At 43.2% G+C, this 6000-nt stretch overlaps 3 non-coding genes across 3 annotated transcripts; all 3 read right to left on the bottom strand.

Annotated features, from left to right (window-relative positions):
- Positions 1 to 3595: 3595 nt before the first annotated feature.
- Positions 3596 to 3676, bottom strand: trnas-uga (transfer RNA serine (anticodon UGA)). The gene has a single exon. It is a non-coding gene; the product is annotated as a tRNA-Ser (tRNA).
- An 804-nt stretch (positions 3677 to 4480) lies between these two features.
- Positions 4481 to 4554, bottom strand: trnat-agu (transfer RNA threonine (anticodon AGU)). The gene has a single exon. It is a non-coding gene; the product is annotated as a tRNA-Thr (tRNA).
- A 507-nt stretch (positions 4555 to 5061) lies between these two features.
- Positions 5062 to 5134, bottom strand: trnat-ugu (transfer RNA threonine (anticodon UGU)). The gene has a single exon. It is a non-coding gene; the product is annotated as a tRNA-Thr (tRNA).
- Between the last annotated feature and the right edge of the window lie 866 nt (positions 5135 to 6000).

Below are 6000 nucleotides of genomic sequence, written 5' to 3'. Positions count from 1 at the left end.
AAAAATATTCCTGACGTTAAATCGTGGCCAGACCTACCGCAGTTTCCATAGTGCAGTTATCACATTCAGGAATTCAGGAAAATCCTGTCTGAAATTGATGCAGAAAAACTAGTTCATGCATTTGGATTACTGCAATTCTTTGTTATCAGGCTGTTCGAAAAAGTCCATAAAGACTCTTCAGCTGATCCAGAATGCTGCAGCACGTGTTCTGACAGGAACCAGGAAAAGAGATCACATCTCTCCTGTTTTAGCTTCTCTGCATTGGCTTCCTGTAAAATCCAGAATAGAATTTAAAATCCTTCTTCTCACCTACAAAGTTCTTCATGGTCAGGCACCATCTTATCTTAAAGAGCTCATTGTACCTTATTACCCTACCTGAATGCAGGGTTACTGGTGGTTCCTAGAGTCTCCAAAAGTAGAACGGGAGCCAGAGCGTTCAGTTATCAGGCTCCTCTCCTGTGGAACCGGGTTCCAGTTTGGGTTCAGGAGGCAGACACCATCTCCACATGTAAGAGTAGGCTTAAGACTTTCCTTTTTGATTAAGCATACATGTGCAGCTCAACCTCAAAAAGCCATAAAGCAAATGCTTGTGGCTTAAAGATCGAGCTCCCGCTCATAAAATCTCTGAGAGGCGCAGTCCCTGTGGCGCAATAGGTCAGCGCAGTCGGCTGTTAACTGAAAGGATGGTGGTTCAAGTCCACCCAGTGAAGTTTGTTGCTTTAATTACCTGGAGTGAACCACCTATACCATCCAAAGACTGAGACTGCAGGTATATGTTAAATGCCCGTATATGTTTTAACATGTTCATATGTTTCATTAATTTTTTACTATTTTAGAATCTTCAGTTAATCTAGCCATTCTCCATTTCCCCACAGTAATCTCGTAGCTTTCTTGTGTGCACATTTTAACATCTAAAACTACGGTTCTTTTAATGCTACTGCTGCATTCAACAATCCACTATTCTGTTTAAAAACCATTCCATACTTCACAAACATTACCTATTTACAATAACCACGCAACAATCACATCTCTGTTTAAATGATAAAAATTGTAACCTTCAAGATAGCTTGTGACGTGTTTAAATGTGGTTAATATATCTTTTTAATTTGCATATGTCTAGTTCACTGAAATGAACCATTTTTAGGAGGTCTCAGTCTACAACACGCGCCATAACCCTACCAGTCAGATTACTATGGAACGTTTGGTTGCAACTAGGTCCCACTGTGCAGCTGGTGAATCAGACTTTTTTAGCCTCGGTGATGGCACAGCAGAGCAGAGTGGCGCAGCGGAAGCATGCTGGCCCATAACCCAGAGGTTGATGGATCGAATCCCTGATGGATCCTCTGCTAATTGCCAGGGTTTGTCTTTGTATTAAGTCTACTTTCAGGCTGTTAAAAATTAATAAAGCATCTATGTCTGAAGTGAAATGTCTCCACCTGCTGAAAGCTACTTTATTTTTGTTATGTTTATTTCATCCATAAAAATGGAAATAACAGTGCTCATACACACTGTAACACCCATTAAAACTGGAGCATTAATACTGTCTAAACACAGTACAAAAAAAACTGTAAAATGTGTATGTTTAAAGTGGTTGTTGTGCTGTCTACGATAGCCTGAGGTACAAAAGGGAGAGCATACCGCTTAGTTTGTGTCACAGGAGGTCTTAGTCTAACACTACGCTCCAAAACCCTTCAAGTCAGATTACCACAGGAGGCCTTGGTCTACCACTATGTTCCATAACCCTATCAGTCAGATTAACACAAGAGGTCTTAGGCTGAATCTCATTTCTCTATCTTACCCTACCCTTTCCCAGTCTTGCGCATTCACGTGAGTCCCAATAATTTTTTTGATCGAGGGGTAAGGGTGTATGGCCCTAGGAACCATAGACAATGAATGAAAAAAATCAAGGGAGAATGCCATCTTACTTGAAACTGAGGGGTAGCATATACATTGTGCAACAGGCAACAATGGCTACTGCATCGACCAGAGAGACGCATTTCTGGTATTTCGGCTTAAATAATTGATTTAAAAATTACGACAGTCTTGTTTTGTGGTCTATACAGCCCTGTCCATATATGCTTGCAACCATGTTCCTAACTGAAAATTTCTAAAAATTGCTTGCTTGCTATGCTAACGTTAATCTCTAACCGCTAACGTTAACGTTGATTTTTACAACAGTCCCGCATTTCTCTGCCTTAAATGGACTGTATACATTGCATAGACTATGTATATTAATAATAACAGTCTATGATACATCGCTACGTGCTTTACATATACCGCCCTGAATCAAACAGGAGGACACAACAGCTGATCCACTTTCAGGCTGAAAACAAGCAGATGTTTCTTAAATCATGTGTTCATGTTGTACCCATTTATCATTGCATTGGTACTCTATTATTGTAATCATTTCTGATTAATTCCTGTTAATGCACTTGTGTATTGTTGTTGGTTTTGATACGGGACACTGGTGATATGGAGGGGGGGGGTACTGCCCAACAAGCATCAGACTGGTCAGGAATATCCGAATAGCTGTAGTTTATTTATTATTTATTTTTTTTGGTCTTGTGTCTTCTTTTTAGTTTTACACATTTGTGGAGAGTTAGCCAGAGTGGCTAAGATGGTGGTGGGTAGGCAGACTCAAACATTGCACATTTTCAAAGGTGATTAGTTTATTTCCATGGTCTGCAGTACACAGATAATTAACCCATCAAACTTAAAGACAGTGGCACATTAAACTAATAGCAGCAATAACAGGCACATTTTCCTGGCAACACAGCCTCGCCTCCATCCCTCCTCCCAGGAGCACAAATCCCCCCATTTATATAGCGCCCCCCCCCCCCTCTGCTTCAGTCCAGTCTGGGAACGCCTCAGGATCCCCCAGTCGCTCGGAAAAGGGAAGTTTGGGGTCCCTTGCTGGAGCTGCTTGACAAAGATGGATGAATAGTTGGAACCCTGTTCACTAGCTCATTGTAATCTTGCATGACAGGCAAACATGTAGGAGGCGCTGTGGCTTAGTGGTTAAAGCGCCTGTCTTGTAGACAGGAGATCCCGGGTCCAAATCCCAGTAGTGCCTCATTGTCAGTTAATATTTATATTATCAGCACTACAAAGAGTGTATATATTTGTTTTTTATTTTTGCTATAGTGCTTAACAATCATTATTTAATTTTGCCCAGTTTTGGCCTGTTGGACCCATTTTTTAATGCTTTTAAACCTTGTTTTGTTGGGGCTGAACGTGGCCCCGGTGTACACCAGGACCCTGTAACATCACTGTTGGGTGGGGTTTCAGGTGCATGTGATGCTGACTGAAGTCAGAGGTGAAATAAACATGAACTTTACCGGTCAAGACACGTTGGGTGCTGACTGCCTGATTTTAACGTCTTCGATGCTGCTGGAATGAAAATTAATGAATTGATTATTTGATATTAGTTGACTAAATCGCGATATGCAACTGAAGGAAGAATCACTGGGTTGTCATGGATCTAAGAAGAGGGAGCCAATTTGGAAGGATCTGCACCGCCAATAAACTGTAATTTCTCAAAATATCATCCTCCCCTATATGTCACTAAATTCTTATTTATTCTGTAGATGGAAATCACTGTGAGCAGGGTTTGAACCTGCGCAGGGAGACCCCATTGGATTTCAAGTGCAACACCTAACCACTCAGCCATCACAGCTGTAAAATATGCTCTGTTTTTACAGCGGAGAACCCCTGAGGCCTGACAGACTCCATTACAGTTGGTACCATCAATCAGACAAAGATAGAGCCTATCTCACAAGTACCTTGGGCAGTTCTGAATGACTGATGGGGATTCCCAAGCACTTCAGTTCCAAAGGATCATTCAAATCTTGAGGGTATTTCAGGTGTAAAGTGGGTAGTTAATCCACCCCCTTTAGATGATCTGATTCATTTCCAAACCAGTCCAGATTAATAATTAACAAGTTATTGAATCACACGTCAATGAGAAACATACACGTGTACAGACAAGGCTAGTAGCAACATCGCCACGCCAGAAACGTTTCTGGTGTGCAAAGACCAAGAAAATGCCACGCAACAGAAATGCCATGCTCACACCACACAGGCAGTGTGCAGGAGGCCTTACCCCTGACTTCCACCAACTGCGGATCCACTCCGCTTCGTGTCTGCTCCGTGATCCGCAGTCCGTCAACACCCACCAGGTCCGGATTTGTTGCAGGCCATGACGGACCGCTGAAGTCACATGGACCCACCGGATCTCGTGAATTCATGTATGATCATGCGATATAACAGGACTGTAAACAGAACCACAAAACCTGATGAATGAACTAGCATTGCTCTGAATTTCATGTGTTTACATGTATCATCTTAAGTCTGTGTTGATGTAGTGTTTCTGTGTAAATGTAACATGCCTTTGTCATTTGCTAACGGGGCTTAATGAGTAGCATGGGGATTGGGTAGACATGATGATGGGATGCAAACAGAGATAATGACTGCAACAACTAGGTGCTGCAGGAATTTGAACCCTGGATCTCCTGTTTACTAGACAGGCACTTTAACCAGCTAAGCCACAGCACCCCCATGAGTACTACTCACAAACAAAACAACAAACTTACTCTCATTGAGAAGCCATAGAAGAGCGGTGCAAATATTTCATCAGAGTGATGGCTTGTGGTAAGAAATTGGTCCTGACTCTGTTGGTTTTGGCGTAAAGTGCTCTGTAGCGCCTACCAGAGGGGAGAAGCTGGAACAGGTTGTGTCCGGGGTGAGATGGGTGTCCGGAGTGAGATGGGTGAGAGGGCGCGAGGCCATCCGTCGTCACCTGCACACTTGATGAGTGTCATCGGTGGAAGTCTAAACCAGTGATTCCCAAAATGGCTGAACTAACAGCGTGCAGCCCACCTGCACCTATTAAAGCCAGCATTCCACTCCACTGGTATAGACTGTTTTCAGCCACATATAATGTTATAAGACAACATCACATGTCAATTTTGTGCTCTGTAAAATCAGGCAACTGGTAACTTTGTTGCCCCGGTTATGAACCACTAGTCACATGCATACAATACACTTTATTAAGTGAGAACCAGGCACTGCTGGGATTTGGACCCAGGATCTCCTGTTTACAAGACAGGCGCTTTAACCACTAAGCTACAGCGCCTTCTACAGATAAGTCCATCCATCTTTGTCCAGCAGCTCCAGTAGGGAACCCCTACGAACTCCGGCCAATGAAAACAGCTGGACGTGTCCTTGAGCGATGCCTCAGGACTCACTGTTCATAGGCAGGCCTACCAAGAACAACAGAAGTCCTATGCAAGGACCTTGATGAGAGACCCTTTCCCCACAGCCCTGGTAAAATCCAACCTCCATGCCATAAGTCCCCTCATCACAAAGGTCATTAACCACTCCAGGCAGGCCACGTTCCATCAACACTGAAAACAGCTGTTTTCAGAAAAAACAAAACACACCATAGACTTAGATGTCTTTACCAACTACAGGCCCATCTCCAACATTCCATTCCTTTCCAGGGTGCTGGAAAAAGTAGTTGCTGCACAGCTTCAGGACCATCTCAAACAAAACAACCTTTTTGAAAAATTTCAGTCTGGTTTTTACCCTGGCCACAGCCCAGAAACAGCCCTGGTCAGGGTCACAAATGACCTGCTGATGATTGCAGATAATGGCTCCCCATCTCTTCTTAACCTCCTAGACTTAACTGCAGCATTCGTCACTGTGGACCACAACATCCTCCTCCATTGTCTTAATTCCCCTATTGGTGTTTCTGACTCTGTCCATGAGTGGGTCTCATCCTACATCACTGAAAGAACTTAACATGTCGCCTTGAGAGAGGCTAAGTCCCTGACACACAACGTCACCTGTGGTGTCCCTCAAGGCTCAGTGCTCGGCCCCACCCTGTTTATCTTCTACATGTTCCCTCTTGGCCATGTCATCAGCCGGCATGGAATCTCATTCCAATTCAATTCAATTTCAATTCAATTTTATTTATAGTATCAATTCATAACAAGAGTT

Source organism: Etheostoma spectabile, unplaced genomic scaffold (assembly GCF_008692095.1).
Source record: "Etheostoma spectabile isolate EspeVRDwgs_2016 unplaced genomic scaffold, UIUC_Espe_1.0 scaffold00002922, whole genome shotgun sequence".
NCBI lineage: Eukaryota > Metazoa > Chordata > Actinopteri > Perciformes > Percidae > Etheostoma > Etheostoma spectabile.
This window is presented reverse-complemented; position numbering and strand designations above follow the sequence as displayed.